The sequence below is a fragment of the Podarcis gaigeae genome (genome assembly GCF_964106915.1).
Source record: "Podarcis gaigeae genome assembly, chromosome: 11".
Classification (NCBI taxonomy): domain Eukaryota; kingdom Metazoa; phylum Chordata; class Lepidosauria; order Squamata; family Lacertidae; genus Podarcis; species Podarcis gaigeae.
The window spans coordinates 29,698,798-29,723,708 of NC_139687.1; the positions used below are offsets into that span (position 1 = coordinate 29,698,798).

At 41.4% G+C, this 24,911-nt stretch overlaps 2 long non-coding RNA genes across 5 annotated transcripts in view; one reads left to right on the forward strand and one right to left on the reverse strand.

The window, feature by feature from the left end:
* Window positions 1-24,911, reverse strand: part of LOC310827376 — a 481,425-nt gene that overhangs the window by 183,858 nt on the left and 272,656 nt on the right. For all 4 annotated transcript variants that reach the window (XR_014556310.1, XR_014556311.1, XR_014556312.1 and 1 more), the window contains one exon: window positions 19,062-19,179. This is a non-coding gene — a long non-coding RNA (uncharacterized lncRNA). The remainder of the gene's footprint in view (window positions 1-19,061; window positions 19,180-24,911) is intronic.
* LOC310827378 lies at window positions 14,661-23,353 on the forward strand. The gene is made up of 3 exons (XR_014556316.1): window positions 14,661-14,837; window positions 18,446-18,582; window positions 23,223-23,353. It is a non-coding gene; the product is annotated as an uncharacterized lncRNA (long non-coding RNA).

The following is a 24,911-nucleotide window of genomic DNA, read 5'->3' on the forward strand; positions in this document are numbered from 1 at the left end:
GTAATCAGTAAAGTTGTAGCCTAAATTTTGCCAAAAACCAAACCAAAATTTGAGTCTTGTCTGAATTTATTTAAGGGGGAGGTTTAAATGTCTGAACATGCAAATAAATATCACATTGCAACCAATTTTGTGAAGAACTTGTAGTGAAAGAGAGCAGTGACTGTCCCTAACTTTGCAATAAAGAAAAAGGGATCCATATATTTGCACCTATCTTTGCCTCACTAACTTCTCTAAAGATATGGGAAAGCATGGCGATGGGAGAAGTTTCACCTTATCCTGCAGTGCTTAGAGGAACACTGCCCTTTAACATTTAACCGGCTTATGAGGCAGACCTTACTTTTCAGTCCCAAGCTTTGTGATTGTTCAGACAACCAATACAAGCAGAAGAAATCTAAGGCATCAGTTCTACAACATTATATTGAAACATGGAAACGAATGTTCATCAAACATTACATTACTAAAAGGGAGACTGAGCAGCAAACCCCAGGAAAGCATTCTGATGGAAAGGGCTGTGGCTCAGTGCTAGAGCAGCTACTTGGGATGCAGAAAGTCACTGGTTCAATCCCTGGCATCTCCAGGTGTAGATGGAAATGTCCCTTGTCTGAAATCCTGGCTTCCATTTACTGTAAACAATACTGAGCTGCATGGACCAGTGGTCTGATTCAGTATAAGGCAGGTTCCCATGTTTCAGTTGTCCCTGCTTAATAAAATACATGAACAGGGAAAGCTTGAGTCATTTTGGGCATTCAAAACTCAGGATTATTTGGCTGCACTGGTTGCTAATTTGTTGCTGGGCCATGTTTAAGGTCCTTGTGTTATTCACAAAGCCCCCAACCAGGTCCATGCAGGGGAAGCACAGCTAGGTACACTTGCCTTGGAGGGCTAAGCTGGCTGGGACCCCACCAGGTCCAGCTGCTTTTTGGTTTGTTTAGAACTTTATTCCAACCAGACTCCCACCCCAGGCCTCAGACAAGTTCCAGACCCTCCAAGTGTGCCCGTTTTCCAAGGAAAGTCCTGCATTTACAGAAGCTGCCCCGGTTTCTGTTTTGATCCCAGAATGTCCCACTTTTCCTTAGGATGTCCCTATTTTCATTGAAGAAATGTTGGAGGGTATGGTAGGATGTCCCTATTTTTATTGGTGGGTATGGAGTTATGTGACCCCCGAGCCAAGGTGATATGACCTTTAGAAGACAACTGAAGGTAGTCCTGTATAGGGAGGTTTTTAAATGTTTAATGTCTTATTATGTTTTTATATATGCACCCAGAGTGGCTGAGGCAATCCAGTCACATGGATGGCAAACAACAACAACAACAACAACATCCCTATTTTCACTGGAGAAATGTTGGAAGGTATGAAGTTCTGAACAGACCTGCCCTAAACAACTAAGGTTCAAAGTACCCTTATGCTCCACCTTGAACATTGAGATCTTTCTTATGAGGTACTTCTTTTGGTTCCTGACACCCCTGAGGTTTGGCTAGCCTTACTAGGGGCCAAGCCTTGAATGTGGCAGGACCTGCCCTGTGGAACTCCCTTCCACTAGTGGTCCAGTGAGAATCATCCCTGCCTTCTTTTAGATGTCACCTAAAAGTGGTGTTATTTAGACAAACCTTTGCAATGTGATGAGAGGGCTGGAGGGTTGAAAACCTCCCTAGTTGTTGAAGCGAGTGCCTGTTACGGACATTTCAATGAATGTAGGTGGGTTGGTCATGAAATCTGCTCTCAACCGCCCCCACCCCTTGCACATTCATTATTCATATAATTTTTTATTTTCGTTTTATTTTTTCGAATGACTGAAGAGGGCTGGAATTTACACTGGCTGTAAAAGCGCTGGGAGAGAAACGGATGAAACACAGGCAAGTTTGTTGTAAACAATGCAAAGCAAAAGAAGAGATGTGTGGAGCTCCCTGGAGGCATTTCACAAGGCTTATTGAAATGTTGCTCTTTACCGAGTTTTGTTTTGTTTTAACCAACACATGTCTTTCCCAGCACTGGCCTTAGAACCGCAGGGAGAGGAAAGGAATCACAAAGACAGCTGCCAGCAGGTCAGTGGTGAGGGGTGTGTGAGCTACCCCTTTGCATCCTGGGTATTTCTTTAATCAGGTGAGAAGATAGGGGATTTCATGGGGCATCACCTGACTGCTCTTTAGATAGAGAACTGTAGAGTTGGCCACACAGCATCTTTTACCTGACAGGAATGGGACTAAGACTAGCGTATTATTCCACTAGAAAGAAAGCCCTCTAATGCCTTGGAAGGGTCTTCTCCTCAACAATATGACATAAACATTGTCAGTTTTCTGTTGGCGATTCTGGGAATGGTAGTTGCAGTCCCACCCCCAGTAGGGAAACTCCTCCATCAGGGTCTGGGAAGTATCTGCTGCCTCTACTGCCACTGCTTCCTGACAGGATATGTTTCTGGGCCTTTGGACAGGAAATGGTCATGTTGCAGTGGCTTTAATGGAGGGTGTTTTGCACCTCCCCTTTGGTAATGTCAAACCGAACTGTAGTTGGGGCAAAGGGTTCAAGCCCCACTCACCTCCAGTCCTGATGTGGCTTGGCCACTCCACATACTTTTTTTAAAAGAAAGAATTCAGGACACAAATGCCACTTTTAGTTTGGCCCTCAGATTCCTCAGTTTTCAGTGAAGAAAATTTGGTGCCCTTATGTAATTTGGGAATTTCATCAGGGGAGATTTCTTTTTTAAATAGAAAGAAATAATGTTAAAAACATTCAGTCTATAGGCCATGAAAATGAGTGTCATGCTTTTAAAGCTCATGGTTCCTTCTCAACTGCTTCAACATGTTTAATCTAGACCAAATGAATACCTGGCAGTACTGCGTACGCAGATGATGTTAAGTGACAGCTCCAGGCAACTAAATTCAGGCTATAAAGATTATATATAAAATTCTGTTTAGCCTGTTGAGAAACTAATGAGCAAGCTGTAAATCATGGCTATACAGTCATCTGCTTCCTGTTACTTTCTGCCCCCAGTTCATGTACCTAGTAAAATCTCAAAATAATAATATAAGCAAAACAAATGACTTTGCTCTGGATTTCCTAACTTGATCCTGGAATAAAAATTAAGTGAATCACTGAAGAAAGCCCTTCAGTATATGATTTCATATTGAATTGTTCACCTATAAAACATTTTACTTATGAATCATATCAATTAACAAACACTTGTTTTATCCTCTTTAATGATGAGTGGCTTATGCAAGTTGGCAGGTGCGTCAGGAGTACAAATATGTCAAGGCCTGAGCAACAACCTGGCCAGACGCAAATAGCTTAAAACACAATCCAAGCTATTTCTTCATTTAATCCCCCTCTTCACCCAATAAAGAGCTCACAGAGTGGCTTAAATATGATCAGTAAAATCAAGATACTCTAACTGCAGGCTTACTTTAAAAAAAGACTCAATACGAAAGGAAAATCCAGTAAGGAGTGAAGATGAAAACAAGAAAATTCAGGCACCAATTCTTAGAGTTGTACAGTAGCTCTTATAGACCACAATGAGCTGATCTTCCAGCAGAGCTAAATTAGTGGTCCCTACCTTCCCCCTCTCCTGTTTCAGTCTGATAAAATGAATGCTTGCCAGGTGACTGCAGGTGGAGGTAGGAGCCTGGTGGAAGTGGTCAATATGTCCCATCTCCCATCTCTCCCTCTGATTCACCCCAAGGGAGTAGTTGCCACCAGATGGAGAAGTTAGCGAATTCTAATGGACACAGAAATGGGACTGAAAATTGCAAATGTTTGCTTATTCATGCCATGTCCAGGAAATCAAACCAGCAAATATGACTTTGAACTCATGCTGTATTCAATCCACGAACAATACTTAATTCATTACTTTTCCCCATTTGCATAGTTCCCCCTCCCTTGCAGTGAAATGAACAGTGTCTAATAGCATAATGATTATGTAACTAATTAACTAAAATTCCACCACAACAGACGGTAAGACAAACAATGCAGTTGCATCAGAAGTCGAACTGTAGTGGAATGGAAGCAGCTGCATTCAACAAACACAGGTCAGCAGGAAATTGATGCCTTCTTACATCTGAACCACCAAGCGACCAAAACAAAAACAAACCACCCCTCATGGAAATGTGTGGCCACTGCGCAACAGAGTCAGCCCCTATATTATGCAGCTCCCATTCACACCCATGGAGGACTTTATTTCTTAACAAACTGTGCCCATTATATTATTGAAGACTGCAGTATAAGGCTGATCTGCTCCACACTTTCAGGATGTTGCCTTAAAAAAAATGTGTGCATGTAAATATTAAACACTGTGGTACCTGGAAGTGCATGTCCCTTTTTTGGGATTACAACCCATTTTTTTATTGGAGGCCCCATTGGTGAAAGTGTGCCTTGGGTTACAACCTGTTTTGGTTTACAACCGGACCTCCGGAACAGATTATGGTTGTAAACCGAGGTACCACTGTAAATTACCTTTGGATTCTCCAACATTATTTGTTCCACAAAATGTGTATATATAGTTTAGCACAATCCCGAGGTTTATATATTTATTTTTACGTCACTTTGGCATTACTTTCCTTTCCTTTACGCCGACAGAAATAACTGGGTCTAGTAAAGCTTCCCAAGGTCATTGGCCTGTGTCTTTCCTTCTTCACAACAAAGTATCATTTTTCTTAGTTTCTTGTCAGAGCGCCATGATATCCTTCACATCTGTCTGTGCCTTTGCTTTTATTAGCAGAAAATACTGCCCGAGCTTTAGTGTCATGTGTACTATAAAGACAGGATTTTCAGGAGATTTGACAACTCTCATATTTTCTGAAGTATTCTCAATGTAACAGAGAAACAGTTTATTACTGTTAAGTAGTGGCTGTCTCTCCAACTTGAATAATGAAGTCCTCCAGGTCAATATTTTATACAATGATCCATTTAAGGAAGCATTCCTCTATAGCCCAGCACTAAAACAATGGGTGTCATAACACGGATCTATCTATTATCAATCTTAAATCCCACCATAATCAATCCAATTCTTTGGGTAGCAAAGCTGCAATACGTTACTGTGTTAAAGGCGAGAATTTTCTCTTCCAGAATTGTTTATAAAAGAACACAATAAAATTATTTACTGAGGCCAGCTCTGCTGTGCAAGAGCACAGAAGATTTAAACTTTCTCTGAAGAAGAGGGCTTTTGGCCGGCTGTGATTTACACATCTTCCTTGCAAACTGTATTTTCATGAATCGCTGCAACACTGTTTTGGGGACTATACAAAGCCCACCCAGTGTTGTGTATTTATATGGCTGTAACAAGAGACAAAGCGGAAAGTGCTTGGCTGCAGAGCAAGAGCCATAAAAAAATATCATGGATTTGCAAAAAACACACACAACCCCTCCATTTCCTCAGCTTACCATAAAAAAATAACAATATGAGATGCGTCGCCACTCACAGCTGCAACTCAGTTCAATGCAGCTTCCTGCACATCTCTCAACCAGTAGTAATTCTGGCAGAAGTATGCCAAGTTTGGATGTGTATTTATCTTCCTTCCTTGTTTTTCCATGCAGGTCTTTGATTGCTTGCGCTTAACCCCACGCACAGGATGTCTTCTAGCATGGGTTAGAGTTGTCATTTCAATAAGGGCTGATACCCTTATTGAGCCAGTGTGGTGTAGTGTAGTGGTTAAGAGCGGTAGTCTCGTAATCTGGGGAACCGGGTTCGCGTCTCCGCTCCTCCACATGCAGCTGCTGGGTGACCTTGGGCCAGTCATACTTCTTTGAAGTCTCTCAGCCCCACTCACCTCACAGAGTGTTTGTTGTGGGGGAGGAAGGGAAAGGAGAATGTTAGCCGCTTTGAGACTCCTTTGGGTAGTGATAAAGCGGGATATCAAATCCAAACTCTTCTTCTACCCAGTGGCGTCACAACGGGGGGGGGGGCGCCCCGGGTGCCATGTCTGGGGGGTGAAAAGAAGGCACCAGCATGAGCAGCCATCAGTCACCACAGCCACATGTGGAGGATCCTCCGTTTGCGGCTGCAGCCGCAAGGAGAGGATCCCGGCACCATCCATATGGGGCTGGAGCAGTGCTGCCGGCAAACCACTATGTACAGCACATGTGTGGCGTCGCTACGTACAGTGCATGCATCGTACATAGCAATGCCCCACATGTGCCCTATGTAGCGACACCCAGCCCCAGGTGTCATGACGCCTTCGTTCGCCCCTGCTGATACCATGTGCATTCATCATGAGGTTCAACAATGCTGTTGCCCAGGCCCTAGTGGATCCTGAAGCAAAAAGCACCACAGCAGCATCCAGGAAAAAAACAAACCCCAGTACAAATATCTCCTAACAAACACCCATATGTTCAGAGTGTGCCCTTATAAACTAGACATATGTACCTTACTTAGAAAGTCACAGGGTGGCATAGAAGTTAGAATTTCAGATTCAAATCCACACTCAGCCATGAAGGTCACTGAAATTTTGGCCAGTCACAAACTTTCAGCCTAATTTAGCTCACTAGGTTGTTGTGAGAATAAAATGGGTGGGTGGGTGGTGAGCCACAAAAGTGCTCTGAGATTCTTGGATTAAAATATATTAAATAACACTTCAGCACCAGCAATAAAATAAAATAAAAACTAACCAAATCAATTACAAATGTGCTAGCAAAGGGTTTTGGCCTTATAGCATTGGGGTTCTGGAAGGACTCGTATATTTATGTGTGAATTGCCTCTCCCATAGAGGATGGGGTTGGATTTATCAACCAAGCCAAGGGAATATAAATATCCAAAGCCATAATAGCAGCTAGCTCATTGGAGCTGAAATCTGTATAAACATTGCTATGACTGATCCATAAAGGGTGGAGAACCTGTAGTCCTCTAGATGATCCTCCAGAATTTGTTGGACTACATTATCCCAACCGCACTTGACCATTGGGCCATGCTGGATGAGGCAGATGGGAACTGGAATTTCCCATCCTTGAGATAACATATTTTCATTGCATTTCAAGACAAGGAACATCTGATGCAAAGAAAGAAGAAGCCAGAAAGCCATCTTCACACTAGGAGGACCATTCAATACATAATCTATTCTTCTATTGTCCCTGTTTTTGAGTGGGCAAGTAGTAGTGTCACAGCTCTGGACTTTTCTAGAGAATGCAAGACATCTTTACTAGTTTGGTTTCAGGCCTGGTCAAGGCTTTTTGCCTTCCTTTCTGCTAGGTACCAAATGATGATGTGTATTTCACATACAAAACATATACAATTTAAGGGTGGACCTTATGCATTCTTCAGGGGAGGGATGTACATGGAACAGACCTATGGCTGACCACAGTGAGACAGAAATGGGGCAGAATTTGTGACCTTCCAAGCTGCTGTTTTATTGTGGGAGTGTCCTTCAGCATGTTCTTGACACAATTCTAATGCATTAGTGGTCAATTTATTCAGCTTTGCTAGTTGTTCTGTGATGCTTCCTCAGGGGGTGATAGTGTAAAAATGTGGGACAGAAATAAAGCAGAACATTTGTTACAAGATTTCAGCAGGAAAGGTACAGGATATGCTCTACAGTCATACCTCATGTTACATCCGCTTCATGTTACGTTCTTTCAGGATATGTCCTGTGGCGACCCGGAAGTACCAGAAAGGGTTACGTCTGGGTTTCTCCACTCACGCATGTGCAGATGTGCAAAATGATGTCATGTGCATAAGCAGAAGCGGCGAATTGCAACCCACGCATGCGCAGATGAGCCGCTGCGGGTTGCGCTCTTTTCATGTTGCAAACGGGCCTCTGGAACGGATCCCGTTCGCAACCAGAGGTACCACTGTACTGGAAATGATTGCAAAACTTTTCCAGGAACAAACTGTATATTGAAAGAGGAATTGCACATGGTCACCCCATAGCAGCGTGAGCACAAATCATCCTGATAGCTCAGTTGGTTAGAGCATGGTGATGATGACACCAAGGTTGCAGGGTCAATCCCTGTAGGGGACAACTGTATATTCCTGCATTGCAGGGTGTTGGACTAGATGACCCTTACGGTCTCTTCCAACTTGACAATTCTATTAGGAGTGCTTAGGGGCTGTTTGGCCCACCACTACCACTAGGTAAGGCTCCGCCTCCCACTAATCAATGTCATGTAAGCCAAGGTGCTTAGGTGTTATGGAACAAATAGAAACCCATCAGTATCAATCACTTCTGAACTTCCCGGGAAGAGAGGAAGGTCATGCTTTTGCCAACAAGAATTTGCCTGACTGCTGCCAGTAACCCTGTTTCGCAATGGCTTCATGTGTTGTTTTGAGGAACTTCTGTGTCATCTTATTAAGGAATTGTTGGGCTCTTATTATGATGACAGATTTTTGCTCGTGTATTTGACGTAATGTCGATAATTTTAAACTTTGTTTTGAGTTTTATTTTATTTGTTTTATTGTCACTTTGTTCTGAAAACCTTGGTTTTCACCTTGAAGGAATGGAGGGCAGAATATGTTGTAAATCAACAAAACAAATAAAATGTGCTGAAGCCTCTGTTTGAGAAAGATTGCCCCGGGACTCCATCGCAAAGGTTGCAAAGCCTTCTCTCCCCAGTCTCCCTCTGTGGTCTTTGTTAGTGAAATAGGCAAAAGGGCATCTATCCTTGAAGCTACCTAGATCTGCTCATTTCCCTAGAAGATTGAACAATTGTGCATTCATAGATATAATACTGAGTGGAGTTTCCTTGAGGAAATGCCTTCTTGTCTTACATATCTTCTTTGTTATTTGTACTAAAGATCAGAGATTTTTTTAGAGCTTCAATTTTTTTAAAATTTTTTGTGTGTGCGTCTTTCAGCTTCATCCCAGTCTCAGAATCTGTTTGGATTCTGACCATGCTATCCCTAGTGTAAACTGAAGTAAACAATGCATTACAATAGGCTTGTTACAGGGATTCCTCCTCTGCTAAAAGAGCATCATGAAGGCAAAGGGGAAGCAAGAGACATTAATGCTGCCACCTCTCCACAGTTCTCTGATTGGTAAAGCTAAGCAGATTCAGGGGAGGAAGTGTGTGTGTGTGTAAAATTCAGTTGAGGAAGGTCTCATCTTTTTACGTCTTACTCTCCTAAAAGCCTCTCAAATTCTCTTCCACCCATACCTGCTTGGACTACTTGAACATTGTGAAGAGTCTTGGTGGACCACACAAAATAAAATAATAATAATAATAATAATAATAATAATAATAATAATAATAATAATAATAATAATAATTTATTACTCATGCCCCGCCCATCTGGCCAGGCCTCCCCAGCCACTCTGGGTGGCTTCCAACAGGATATTAAAAACACAATAAAACATCAAACATTAAAAACTTCCCTGGTTGTTTATTTCCTTGACACCTGATGGGGAGGCATTCCACAGGGCGGGTGCCACTACCGAGAAGACCCTCTGCCTGGTTCACTGTAACCTCACTTCTCACAGTGAGGGAACAGCCAGAAGGCCTTCGGAACTGGACCTCAGTGTCTGGGCCGAATGATGGGGGTGGAGATGCTCCTTCAGGTATACTGGGCCGAAGCTGTTTAGGGCTTTAAAGGTCAGCACCAACACTTTGAATTGTGCTCAGAAATGTACTGTCTGTTGTTCTGCCTGTTGTAGGAATTGGGATGTATGGTGCAAGATGCTGTATAATTTTAATTATATCCACACACACATAATACAGACCATGTGAATGACTTTCATGGTACACTGGTGGCTCATGTACCATAGCTTGGGAATCCCTGCAGTAGGCTATGAACTAAGAGAAGGGTTATGAACCAGGAAGTCCCCACTTCAAATGCTGTTTCTGCCACAAACATTAGATGGTCTTAGGCAAGGAACTCACTTTCTCTGAGTGCATCCTCCCCTCAGTAATATAAGGCTTAGTCATATGTTTCACTACAAGCTGTCTGTATACATGTAGAAATTGTGAAATAAAGTTTACTTGCTGATTTTTATAGCTCAGCTATTGTGTACATGGGTATACACACTGTACACTCTGTACAGTGAGTACAGTTTACACTGTACACTCACTGAACTTCACAGGGGAATAACTGCACAAGTGTACAGCTCAAATGTTTGGGTACACAGATTGTACATTCATTAAATGCAACATGTGAACACCCATGTAACGACTATGATATAGGTATGTTGTAAGAATTTCTGAGAAGACGAATCTCATTTTGTCAAGGCTTTGCTAATTTAGAACAAATTGTTCAGAGCATGGTCACAGATAATTTTTGGGTGATGCATGTATATGTGAGAAAGAAGCTGCCCAGCTGATTGCAGAAGACAGCTTCAATGACTGCTATAGAACAGATATATGTTGTTCATGATAATTAAGGCATGAAAAAGTACTTGAGTACAATAACAACTGAATTAAATGTTCATCAGAAACTCAATCTTGACTTACACTCCAACCGTTAATTAAACTGAGCTTGTTTAAATTTAATCTAATTGATTTTTAATACAGCAAATTTAATTAGTAAGTGCATTCCAATATCTTGTCTATGAACACTGAACTTTGGAAGTTCTGAAAGATTGCTCCTGTAGTAATTATGAACCAACTATAAATGTGATGATGAATACAGCGGTTTTAAATCTCCCTGCCAGAATGAACTCTGCTCTAGCTACCTGTCTGCTGACTTGGAACTGCAGAAAGGAGGAGAAGGACACTGTGGTCTGTACCAGAAACAGAGGACAAAGGGCCACCAAGTAGCTTTGCGCTTTCAGCCGACTGAGAAAGGTAACAAAGGAATGTCAGCCCAGGATCTGATTCAGGGATGGAGACCCTGTGGCTCTCCAAATTATGCTAAGCTGCAGCTCCCTTTATTCCTGACCACTGGCCAGACTGGCTGCACCCAATGGGTATTTGAGTTCAGCAGCATCTGCAAATGTACAGGTTAGCCACCCCAGCACCAACTGAATGGAAATGGCTGTGTTCTCAATTCATCCTTTTATCCAGTGTGGTGTAGTGGTTAAGAGCAGTAGACTGGTAATCTGGTGAACCAGGTTCGTGTCTCCGCTCCTCCACATGCAGCTGCTGGGTGACCTTGGGCCAGTCACACTTCTCTGAAGCCTCTCAGCCCCACTCACCTCCCAGAGTGTTTGTTGTGGGGGAGGAAGAGAAAGGAGAATGTTAGCAGCTTTGAGACTCCTTAGGGTAGTGATAAAGCGGGATATCAAATCCAAACTCTTCTTCTTAACATCATCAAACTGATTCAGCTGCTGTACCATATCCCTTCCCTTTTTTCCTTGTGCTTATTGCAGTTTTTGTTTGTAAACTACAAAGGGGCCTGGATTTCATTTCCTAATGGATGTAAGCCACTGTGGGAGACAATATTTTTCTGAAAAGCAGGATCAAAACATAATATTTAAAATTATTGGTGGAAGGGATCTGAGATTTCTGAAAACTATTTCTGAAGACTGGCCCCCAAACTAGTGAGAGTGATCCAAGTGAAGAAGAAAACATCCATGAAAGAAGTGTGGTTATTGATCCACACAGTATCCCTTTTGGGTGAATCCTCCCACCCATCATCTGTAAGTAGATGCACTTGGATGCCATGCACCAAGGGGTGCTCTCAGGGGCTAGGGTTCAATTCCCAGGAAGGGTAAGCATCTCACTAAAGTACTTACCAACACACGGAGTGCACCACAGGAGTCCTAACCAACCGACAGCAGACACATGGATGCATTATAGTTCCAAACATGATCCAGAGGAAGGTCAGGAAGCAGTCCAAGGTCAATATCACAAGGTATTCCACAAGGTACAGCACAGTGAGCAGGAGGAACTAGAGCCAGGAGCCAGAAACAAGACTGTAGGGATGAAGGAGCCAGAGACCTATGCTGTTTGTTGCAACTGGAAGACTCAAGAGGAAGGCTTTATATACTTTGGCTTCCTAACCACAGCTGTCGGCAGTAAAGTATCATTGAGTGCACTGATGGTTCTGGATCCACTGATGCATATGGTGCTGCTGCTCTTCAGTCTGGACCCAAAACCTTTGCTGGCCCTCTTGAGGACAAGAGCAGATGCACTGATCCACCTTCTTCTTTGACAGCTTCAAGGGTATTTCATCAGGTATCAACCCAGAAGTGCCCTCAAAGGGATCCTTAACATTGGATTCAGGGGTTCCTGCCTCAAGATCCTCAGACTGTGGACTGCTGGTTCATCCACCAAGGACTCCACGTCCAGTTCCAGGTCAGGGCTAGGCATGACACCAGATCTCATTGTGGAGTCCACTTGTTTGAGCACACATAGTCTGTCATCCTTACATAACTGCTATGTACAAGACTGGAACTAAGATAGACAAAACCTCAGATTCCATTCTCCTCAGATTATATACTGGTTTTGTTCAGTTGGCTTAGTGAAGTGTTATCAAGACTTTTCTTTCTGGGCTCTGTGGGATTTAAGTGTCCTTGATAACAACTATCATAGGTAACCTGGCAGTTAGAGGGCTAAAAAACAACAAGATTTGAAACACCCACATCTTTGTATGTACCTCTGTTTAGCTAGAATATACACTTGGTCCTCTTTGGCATCCAAATTGTGCCTGTAGCATCCCTTGTTGCTCATAATTCCAAAGGCATCCTTTTAAAAATGTTAGCTCTAAACATTCTGCTGGAAATGATAAGTGGTTCGAAGTGAACCGCATTCAGGAAATCAATTAGCTAAGCTGAAGCATTTCAACAATATGAAGAATCATCTGAATTTAATGAACTGTAGTTAAATGTGCATTATTGAGTAACCAAAAATCTTTCTTCTTCAATAACATTCTTCTCTTCAGATATGCATCTTGCTTTGTTCCCCCCTCCCCTCTTCTCCCAGTGCAGATAACAAAGGTAATTAATAGAAAGAAAATAATTATAACATAGCCAGTTTGGTGTGGGTTAATGAGCACTTAAGAGAATTATCAATTCATTATCTGTTTGTACATCAATAAATCACTGTGTTCCAATCAGTTTACAGCCTAATGGTGAGATCGCAAGACCATTTTCTCACCACAGAGTTGATTGTGCCTGTGTGAGTTGATCCACACTCATACTACACCACAATGTATATCTTGGCAAAGACAGAAAAGGGACTACAAGACCAGATTCCAATGACTGGGAAAAAAATATATTATAGGACATTTGATCAAAATGTGATCTTCTTTTAATGCTTGTAATACTACCTTTCTTCCATCACTTGGCAGTTTCTCCCAAGCAAGTTATTATGAATGTACACAGGAGAGTTTAATCCACACTCTTTTCCAAACTGTGAGAATTCCATACAATGTGACTAGAGAGCTTTAACTTCAAGCCTGCCAATCTGCATTTTAAGCAAACTGTGGACATCCCCATAGGAACAAACTCCCAAGGGCCAAGGTCCCTTTGACCTCCTCCCAATAAAAATATTTGAGAGGGCCAGGAGCATCAAAAGTTGATAGGCATTGCCATTCAAATAGTGTGTGCATGCTACATCTTCTGATCGATTATGTGGGGCTGGACTTACCTGCCCCCTCCTCAATATTTTATTCAAGTTGACACCCCTGGACATCCCTGTTTCCTCAGCTACATAAACCCACACATGGGTATTGTGTGATCAGTAGTAATGCAAACCATCGTCAACATGAAGTCAGTTCTGTAATAAAAGCTACAAATTGCTCGATTAAGGAGGCAGGGCCCTGTAAAAATAGGAGTGGAAAAGGAACTCACAAAATAAGACTGATATACGTACAAAGGTGTAATAAGGCAGTGGTTTTGATGACCAAGATAATACATTTGCCATGTCTAGGCTACACAAGATAAAGCACCAGTACAGAAGAAAGCAAGACTGGCTGAGACAGGGCAAATTCAAGAAATGAAGTGCATGGCAGTAAACAAACAATGTAACCAACTCAGACATAAGCCCTGCTGTATTTGGTCTGATTACTCAAGTTTAGCATTCATAGGACTGTGGCTGAAGTCTATTTGTTGTTGGAGAACCAAGGAGCCCCGTATATACTTATACAGGGACAACAGTGGAGTATAAGAAGACTGGCACAATCACACCCATCACTGTGGGTTCACATTGCTACGTATTCTGCTTCCAGTTTGCCCCACTTGTAGATTCACATGATGCATTCACTTGATGTTAGCCACAACCCTTATCAATCTTGTAGTTTCTTGACAAATACTGCTGTTTGATGTGTTTAGCCCCTGAAACCAGCTTCGATCCAATTAGAAAGCCTAAGCCACAATCACTTGCTCTGCATAGGTAAGTATTTAGCTTGCCCCTAGCTTTTTTATATGCAGTCAATTGTGGAGGGGATGACCGGAAATTATTCTTTTTGCTAGATAGAGACAAAACGGAATTCTAGTGAACTGACCATTATAAGTTACAGTATAAGACTTCATTTATACTCTTCTCTCTAGTTTTTCTCAATAAACATTATTTGTTAGTCTGCAAATAAAGTGACTAGGGGATTTATTTATATATAAAAAGGTAACAGAGTGATATGTATTGCCCTGAGAAGTAATTTCATTTAATTGCTACTGTCACCCCGTCCTAAAACTAGGGGTTCCCAACCTAATTCTTTGATACGTTTTGGAGAGATAAATTTGATCATTAGCGTGTGCTACATTTCATTCCGTTACTCATGTCTGCAATATATATGACAACCTGACCTAATGTTCGATGAACCTCCCTGTTGTCCGGGCAATTAATATTTATAGCAACAGAATACTCATAGGGTTAGCAGGATGAACAATTCTGAATTCTTCATGTTTTTATTTACAAGGTGCAGCAAATGTTGAAAGAGAAACAACCCCGGGACTTGTATAAAGAACAGTTGCTCTCTATGTCTTCTGAAATATTCCGCCTGATGTCATATGAAGAAGAACGGTGATGGATGGGTGACAAGCAGCAGGTCAGTGCTGAGTGAACTGCTCCATTTCATTCTAGTAACAACATACACAATAGGCCAAGTGAACTGGATAAGACCTAAATGGTCTTACATGGCCAAAATGTTACTTTTAGAAAGCAGCATTTTGGCCCTTGACTTCTAAACAAATGTACAAGTATTCAATGCTGCTGTCCATGGTCCCCAAAGAAATCTATCCATTATAGTTTGATGATGCCTTTTTGTGAACTAATCACTTTTCTTACCAGGATACTCATCATTATCCTTTCCATCTTCAAGCATTATGATCAAGTCTTAAGTTACTATGTGTAGAGGGGGATGGGGGTGAAGATAGGTATGCTAACTCCATTCCATCACTGTCCCAGTCATACACCTATTTGTGGAAAGTGACTGTCAGCAGCGAGGGACAGCATCTTGTGCTGTAAAGGCTCTCCACATGTGTTTAAACTCAGGGCGTTTTGGCTCCCTGCTTCAGAAAGTCACCCTCAACAATCTGGAGAGGGGCTGGAATGATGATGTTCATCCCCACTGGACCTCTTCACATGGTAGCTTAACATTTGATCATAACACTTGAATGATATGGCTATGCTAGAAATATGGGACCTAACTCTGAACCCCATCACCCATGGCTAATCCCATTCATAATAGGTGCCTAAAATGACTAAATCCCTATTTGCATAATCACTCCACGGAAGTAAATGAAATTTGCAATTAATACACAGTTGCTTCTTCATTAAACACAGTAATAACAAATGCGTTGAAATATACTATACTTTGAACAGTGGACAGAAAAATCATTCTAAAGCTCCATTTGGCTGTGAATGGGTAGACTACTAGTCAAAGAACAAAGTGAGTATTTAGAGAGAATTAGCCACAAATGCTGCTGATTACCAGAAAGTAGGATGAGGGGGGGGAGGAATCAAAGCCACACCTGCTCCACTCAGAGAAAATGAATGCTTATTTTGCTGAAGCAATGACTTTTGGTTTGTTATGCAGTCTTGTTTGTAGCCACACTTTGCTCTCCCAATAAAGTGAAACTCTTAGCTGCATGAGTAGAAATCAACATTGGGCTTAAAATGGCTCAATACACTGAATGCTGTTCACAAACAGGCTCTGGTGATGTTCTGTGATTTCAACCTTGCTAGCAGCTGAGTTGAAGGCCACAGTTGCACCATACATTTAAAGCACTCGTATTCTACTTTGATTTCCCCCAAAGAATCCTGGGAACTGTAGTTTGTTAAGGGTCCTGTGAGTTTTCAGGAGATCCCTATTCCCCACACAGAGCTACAGTTATAGTGTGGTTTAATAATCAACCCTGCACTTCAGTGTGCTGTTGTGAAATGTGGTATGGACAGAGTTTGGAAGTGTAACATTAAAGTCTCTTCTTAAGATGCTTCCAGCTACTGAGTTTGAACTGCTGATTTAAAGGGGCACTGGGAGCTTGCACCAAAGATCCATCTTGTCTAGCACTCTGGTCAGCTGAATGTATTTCAGATGCTACAAGCTGGGCATGAATGCAACATCTCTCTCCTGTGGTTTGCCCTTAGCACCTTCCTATATCCTGACTTATCGCAAAGCTCCTTCCAAGAGATTGGACTGCAAGAAACACCAGCCTCAAATTTGTGTGTGTGTGTGTGTGTGTACACAGACCTGCATCATTCATCTTCATTCCCTGGACCAACCACCATATTAATACCTGCATGCCTTTATGCCCATTGACACTCAGGACAGCTTTTGAGAACAATTTCCAAAACTGTTCATTTGTCATACAAGGAGGGACCAGCAGTATGTTTCGATCCATAGGAGCCAACTCCTAGGAGGCAAGGTCCTCTTGCTCCACCAATAAAGTATTTGAGGGGGCTGGAGACCCCCCCCCCAAAGTTGGGCATTGCCATTCAAATGGTGTCCACTCACCACAACATGTGATTTATTTTGTGGGGCAGGGCTTACCTCCCCCACCCAATATTTTATTCAAGTTGGTACCCCTGCTTCTATCCTAGCACATGCCACAATTACAGTGGTCAGGATTGGTATGCCCATATTGACACTGAATTAGGAATTTATTTTCAAAGATCCTAGCTTACATAAAGCTCAAATTACAGATAGGTAGCCGTGTTGGTCTGCCATAGTCAAAACAAAAAAAAATCCTTCCAGTAGCACCTTAAAGACCAACTAAGTCAGTTCTTGGTATGAGCTTTCGTGTGCATGCATCTGAAGAAGTGTGCATGCACACGAAGAAGTGAAGAAGAAGTGTGCATGCACACGAAAGCTCATACCAAGAACTGACTTAGTTGGTCTTTAAGGTGCTACTGGAAGGAATTTTTTTTGTTTTGAATAAAGCTCAAAATTTGTTTTGACGCAGTCATTATTTGACTAGAACAAGAATAGACACTGTGGTGCCCTTGAGATGCTGCTGGATGGTAACACCCATCATCCCTGACCATTGGCTATGCTGGCTGGGGCTGATGGGAGATGTAGTCCAACCACCTCTGTAGGTACCATGTTGGCTAACTTTGAACAAGAAGCTTTCTTTCTAGCATAATTTCATTTTGTATAAACTGAATATATAGTGGTCATTCCACCCTCAATTTAATAGTCTTCTGCCGAGAGGATATTTGGGGAAGAAACGGTGGACATTAGATTTTAACTATTGCCAAAAGAACAACAACAAAAGGCGTTGTTCACCCCAATGTCACAAAACAAATGAATGGGATAATCTATTTGTGCATCAGTACTCTTCATAAACGTGCAAGCTTCACACAGGGCTTGTTTAGTCACCAGACCATTAAGTGTTAACAGCTGTAAGTCTAGGTCTAAGTCAGTATTAGAGTCACACTTCTTGCTCCCCCTCCCCCACAAAAAAATCAATATCTGCAAATAATAAATGAGATCCCGAAGGGTTGAGTTAAGCCCCAACCAGCACCAAGCAACTCTGCAATTGGTCATTGACTCAATAATGCAGGTGAGTGCCACACTGCAAAACATCTTTAGCATGCTATAATAGAAAATTAATAGTGTTCAAATCAGGAGTGGGGTTACCCTGAGGATTACATAATAGCTCGGGTGAGAACAAGCACCTCTCTCCAAGTGAAAAATGTCATAGTGCTTCAAAAGAAAAGAGCTCCGGCATTAGATATAATTTGAGACATGTGCAATGTTTTCTGTTTTTAGCAACTCAAATAACAAAGGTAACACCTTGCATTGTCCATGGCACTGCTGGAAATACTGTCCAGTAACCCGCATTGCAGTGGTGTCCAAGGGACATTGTACTGACTGTATATCCGGATATACTCAGCAATAATAATTACAGAAGGGAATGCTTGTGTGCAATTGTGGGGAGCTGAGAGAACGTGTTAAGTATTACAAAAGAAAGCAGTGTGACAAGCCCCTGCACATGTTCCAGTGCTTAATATACAAAAGGCTACAACCTTACTGATTAGACAGAAAATAGTAACTTTTCACTACATCTACACCAGAACATCTGTGATTACTGTCAGGGAACTAGTATGATAATCTCCTCACACCTGCTCTTGCAGAGTGTCTGAAAGGGGAGGTGAAAAGTAACTTGAGGATGAATTACTTATTTATATTTACATTTATTTCTTTTCCAGCAGCAGTCAATGGCACTCATGACTAATAAGCACCTTTAGAGAGAACAACTGTATTCCCACAAACTGAAAGAAATGTCAGAAAACTACAGATCAGCACAGCCCAAATATCTACCAATTTGAAGGAAACAACAGATTGCATAGTGTGTGATATGCTATCCATTATTCATTTATCCATTTTGTGTGTGTACCAAAGAAAACTTTGGACAGAGAAGGGCCCATAGAGTGTGTGTGTGTGTGTGTGTGTGTGTGTGTGTGTGTAGATAGCACAGTGTGTATAATATCACAGCTTGAACAGACTTGAAGAGAGGTAAGCACTTAGATTTACAAAGTATGGTATTTCCATTACATTATACATTTAGAAGGCAAGTGAATGCATTTCTCCTCCCTAAAATCAACCCATTCTTTTTCTTAAAAAAACCCAAACAATCAAACAAAACAAACTTCTGAGAAGCAATGGGAACCCCATCTTTTACTTACAATAAGAAAAAAGAACCATCTTTGTTAGTAACTTCAAAGCACTGCCTGTAACATGTGTGACACAGGATGTTGAAAGCCAGCATTCAAACAGGGCTTGACAAAAATGAAAATATGGTCACTACCGTCTCAAGTTCAGACTTACCTTCCAAGCTGCCAGAGTCCCATATGTTCACCAAGGCAAGAAACGGCTTACAACGTTCCCCACAGGGCTTCTTGTCTTAAGTAATGTCCAGGGATCTCCTTACCATGCTTGGCACCAGCTGCAAAAATAAAAGACCGGTGTGAAGAATTAAATCCTCTGTTGTTCTACTGCTTTCCCTCTGGTTTGTCTCTCACAGCGACTTGTGCCATACACAAAATGGCACCTCTCTTTCAATGCAGAGAAGTCTGGGTTTATATACCAAGCATGTGTATGCGAGAATACCACAAAACACTAGTTCCTTATCATGCGCTTGTTAGCTTGTCCAATCTATGGCAATCACTTTGGTCCCAGGGGTTGAAAGACACAAGACGCAGGGGAAAAAAAGGGAAGCAAAAGCTGAAGAAAGATCAATACTGCACTGTGAAACAAGAAGTGTAGGCTATTTACTTTTCATTGATCTGATGATGCAGGAGAAACACCTCAGACTGGCATTAAATTGAGGGAATACATCTTCTCCGTGTGGGAGATTTTCACCTCAAGGTCAAGAGAGCCAAACAGAAATTAGAACAAACAGAAACTAATCGCAGGCTTACAATAAAACTATTAATCCACATTACAAATCCACACGGAAACGTAATTAAATATCAGGCTGAATAAGGTTCACAATAAAACAAATGCTGCCAGCTTTTATCGACTTCAGCTTGCACCTGGACCGACCATGGGGGGGGGGGGGATGTGAAATACTGAAACGAAGGCTACAGCAAATTAGTATGGGGCATTGGCACTCAGGCCCAGAGACTGGATTCAAATATTTCAGTCACAGGATAAATGCCTGGAAAGTAATTAGAACCATACATTTGCCTCTTGTAAAGAGTGAAAATGCAACTTTTCACACATACTTCAACATACTTCAACTCAACAAATGAGTCTTTTCCAAGAGGGTATCTATCATACCCCTTTAAGTCATCACTCACTAGTTTCTGAGTAGGCAAAGAAACAGTGAATTTTTTGCTCCAAAATGGAAAGTATACAAATTCTGCAACAATTACCAATATGATACAAGCTTGCTCCTTGGTTGAATGCAAAATAAACTGGGAAGTTTATCTCAAAAATATTTAGAAATGCTTGGTGTTGTTGATCTTACACAACCTTTCCAGTACTTCTTCTTCCAAAACTGTTCGAATATATATTACAGGTTGGGTATTGAAAAACATCTGTTAATCCTTTTCTTCTGTTTAATTATTTTGTAGACACCTTTAGCATGGAACTGCATCTTACTCACAAATAGTTGTTCCTCAACATTACATAAGGTATCACACCACTGGCAGCATATCATTTCGGAGGGAAGGAGAAGATGAATGCAAGACCAGGCCCAAATGAGGGCAGAAAACCTGCCTCTCTTATACAACCACTAAAGATATCGGTCAATAATTTTGCCCACTTTTCTACCTCACAGTTTTACCAGGAATTGCAGAAAGACATATACACTTAAGAATCAAAAGTGGGTTTCAAGTTGCAGGTTAGGTCTAAAACAGTTGAAGATTAATACATATCATTTCAACCCTAAGAGTTACTCTTATTTTAGCATCAGCAAAATATAAGGCCCGATAGCCAAAGAAACGTCTTTAACAACCGCTAACTTGACGAGAGTTCATCATGGGTATCAACTTGGAAAAAACCATGTCCAGGGGCTGGCAGAGAGAGTGCGATGAAGCAAGTAGTTACACAAATTCCTGATGTCAGCAAGCCTGCTGTTGATAAACTTGTGAACTGTTCTTTTTTTATGACATGAAGATATATTTTCATTTCTTGGCACTGTGGATTAGACGGGTTTTGAGAAGTGACTTGAAGATACAGGAAAGCAATTAAAGACATGGAAGGCTAAGGGTAAGCATAAAGAGTCACATTTCCCTCAGAAGTGACTTTAGCCAGTCAGCTACAAGTATAGGATCTAGCCGTAAAAAGTTAACAACAACAACAACAACAACAACAACAAAAAGTAGCAGCAGCAGCAGTAGTAGTTCACATTGTGGCTTAGAAAATTGGCTTGGCAGGCCCATTATATCTAGGTAGCACAAACTGGGGGAATGTCTGAACCCACAAAAATGAGTTCCATGTGCCTATGTAGTAAAGCAGTTGTGCAAGATGTGCAGCAAAGCACTCAGTCAGCCAATTACATAATTGCATTCCACCACTCAAAACCATTTGAGCTAGGGAATTCCTTGATTAAAATGTGTTGGCGATTATTATTGTCAGAAAGATGACATTATTTTGGTTTCTCGAGCTGCTCCGAAATCATTACTTGCATGTCTGTTTTTGTTGTGGATTTCTTCTGTCCGTATCACTTCCCACAATGGATTCATTTTAGTACCTAATCGAAACCTTTGTAGTAGTTCTTGTTTCAATACTGCTTTCACTTAGCACCATGTTTATGGTTGCCCCAAAGCAGTGGTTTAATGTGGGTTCTGGAATCTTTGCTGGCATTAGGAATGAATTTCAATAGTTTTCACAGTCCATTATTTTGTGTTTTAGTACCAATGTCTGTTCTGTTAACCCCAGCTGGGTAGTTTTTTATTTATTTAATGGATTCTGATGTAAAGTTTTATATATACATTCACACACCTTAAATATCTAGATTTATTTGTTCATATTGAGATCTTTAAAGGAGGTCCTCTTGGTTTTGTTGCCACCTGGGGGAGGTTTCCATTGTGGTACCCAGTTTAGGGAATCAACTCCCCTCCATAATAAGGCAAGCACCAATTCCAATGAGTTTCCAATATTTGCTAAATAATTTTTCCCCACCCAGGCATTACTGGTTATTAATCCCAGGCTTATTGAAATAACTGATGGGTCCACTGTGGATGTTGATATGTTTTATTATATTTTATTGCATCCCACTGTGCTGATTTTAGTGGAATGTAAGGTTGTGAGCCACTCTGGAATTATAAAGGGCAGTTTAGAAAAGAGCTACCAGTAAACAAATAATGTTCCATTGATTTCTAACCCAGTTCCAACCCCAGTTCACAGTGCTGGGTTTAACTAGGGTCCTGGGAATTGTGACACCTATAGTTTGGAATGTGCTTCCCTGAAAGGTATGCTTGGCTTCTTCACCTGCTTTTCCCGATCTGAATTGTTCCAGCCTCCCTTATTCATCTACCACAGACATCCTTGACATGTTGATTTTCTTAGGGTTGTATTCAATGTAGTGCTGAGGCCAAGATTCCATCAGCACAAGGACCTCTCCTTGTGCAACAAAATGTTCTCCCTTGTATCTTCCCTAAATTCCCTAAGGGATTTCCCTCCAACTGCGTGGAGTATATCTGGGGATGGTAGGAGCAGGGAAGAAGGGCAAGTCCCTTTGGGCTAGCAATAGTACATGCACAAGTGCAATTATTTCACTGAATACAGCCCTCAGTGTTTTACTTCATTGATTAGAACTTGTATTTTATTTTATTTTTTATGTTTCAATTAACATTTGTGCACCACTTAGGTGGTCTTTGGATAGAAAAGTGGTAGAAAAATAATTACTGAGTAATTTCTGAGTAATAATAGGCACCATGGACAAAATTTGTTCAAGTCCGTGAAAGAGTACCTTAAGGTAACTTAAAGCACCTTAAGAGTAGCAAAGTACCTTAAAAAGTACCCAAAAATGGAAACCCAAGCTTTGTGCTGTATACATCCTACTGTTGAATAAAGTGGAGTCCTAAAAAGGAGCAACTGCCTTCAGTAGTGGGGACACCAATTCATATACTAGAGGAGTCCACATACTGAAACTGTTAATGAATGATATCTCAGCAGCTCAAATTCATCCAACTCAAGTTTCTAAGTATCAGCATTATTTGTTGCTCACTATATCATGTGCTGATAATTTATTTGTTTGCAAGACTGAACAATCAGACAGTCATTTCTCAACTAGTTGTGTGCCCCTTTGAATTCATCATACGCTGAGGGCAAATTTGGGGTCATAAGGATCACCTCTTAGCATCACATGGAAATATTGCTCCATTATTCATTGTTAAAGAAGAACAAAAAGAAAGGGGGGAGATGCCAATTCTAGGAAAAAATAGGAAAGTAGCAATATAATGTTTTTTTTTTCAAGAAATGGCATCATGGGCAGGTCTGTGAATTTTTTACTCTATTTTCTTTGCTTTCTCTTCTTAGGCAAAATAATGAAGAAAGAACAAAGCATCTTCCCCCACAGTGGACTTTTGAAGTATGTAAAATCAAAGGAGTTAGCTGAAATATCAGAGAGAACACAAGGGGGGGAAATAAAACAGTTTTGTTGAAGTATATACAGTTTGTCACAGGTTTATAACGTGAAGGAGGGTAAAGCAATTATTTTATATACATAAAAAGGCATCTAGTAGGAAAGTGTCAAAACATTTACACAGACTAGTAGCACACATTTTCCCCAGACTGGTAGCACACTGAAGAAAAGAAAGTTCATTTTCAAAATGAAAGGTGAACAGGAAGAAAAGATGCCAGTACTTTCATGTTAGAGCGTCTCCTGCATTGCATACTTTCCAACACAGCTCAAATCTGGGACACCACCTTCCAGGTTTGAAATCCCATGTGAGTAACCTGGCCCACGTAAGATTGTGGATCCAGAAAAATCACTTTATTCTGGCACAATAAACAAAAATGCACATTGTGGACCTGAAAAATAGCACTTTAGAAGGTATGGTGCAAAAAACCATGAGCGTTTTGAGGCACCACATGAGATTGTGGACCAGAAAAAAACATTTTTGGGGTGCGAGAACTTGGCCCCAAATCACACAAGGGCAAGGTACTCCAAATGGCTGACATATTTTTGCGGGGGGGGGGGAGGGCTGTCCCAGTTTTCTGGAGCAGTTCACAGGTATGACATTGCAGTGTCACCAGTGAGAATCAGTTTAAAACTGATCAGCTTAAATGACAAATCAGATCAAATCCCTCTTGTCATCTGGAGCAGGAGTGGGGAACAGATGCCCTCCCAGATGTGGTTGGACTCCAACTCCCATCAGTCCCAGACAGCAGGGCTGATGGTTAGGGGGATGGTGGGGATTGTAGTCAGTAGCAGGCACTGTGGATGGGATTGTGTCACTGACTTGGTACTGCCAGTTACTGAGAAGGGGAGGGGCATGGCTGTAGAGAACTCAGGAAGTGGCAGCAATATGCCATGCTGGGAAGCCAGGTGACCAACAGAATCCCGTTCACATTGCCAACCTCTGCAACATCTGAGAGTCACAGGCTCCCCATCACTGCCTGAGAGCCAGTTTAAACATTATGACTACAGCCACCACCTGGATGCTTCAAATGGTTCCATACAGATGTTATCACCACACCAAATGCTGTTCATGCAAAACGCCTCATCATCACACAGTTGGGCCAATGTTTTCCATGCTGACACAAGCACTTGAAAGTAGACAAAATGGATTTAACTTCTGTGTGAGATGCTTCAACTTATCTATTGCCATGTAACAACAACTATCAATTTCCTAACCTTCCGAACTGTATTGTCTCTGATATAAATTTGATAAAGTCTGTCAAGAACCACAAAATACCAGCCATGAAGCGGTATCATTCAGCAATCTCATTATATTGTTTCTGTTGTTTGCTGAATATACTTTTCTTTATCTATTTGTATTTGTGGTTTTTGTGAGGCCACCTCTGTTATTTGATGTACATTCTTTGGTTTGTTTTAATTTCCTTTATTGGATTTTGGTGTTACAGTGGTACCTCGGGTTAAGTACTTAATTCGTTCTGGAGGTCCATACTTAACCTGAAACTGTTCTTAACCTGAAGCACTATTTCTGGGTTAGTGGAGTCTGTAAACTGAAGCGTATGTAGCCTGAAGCGTATGTGTCAGAG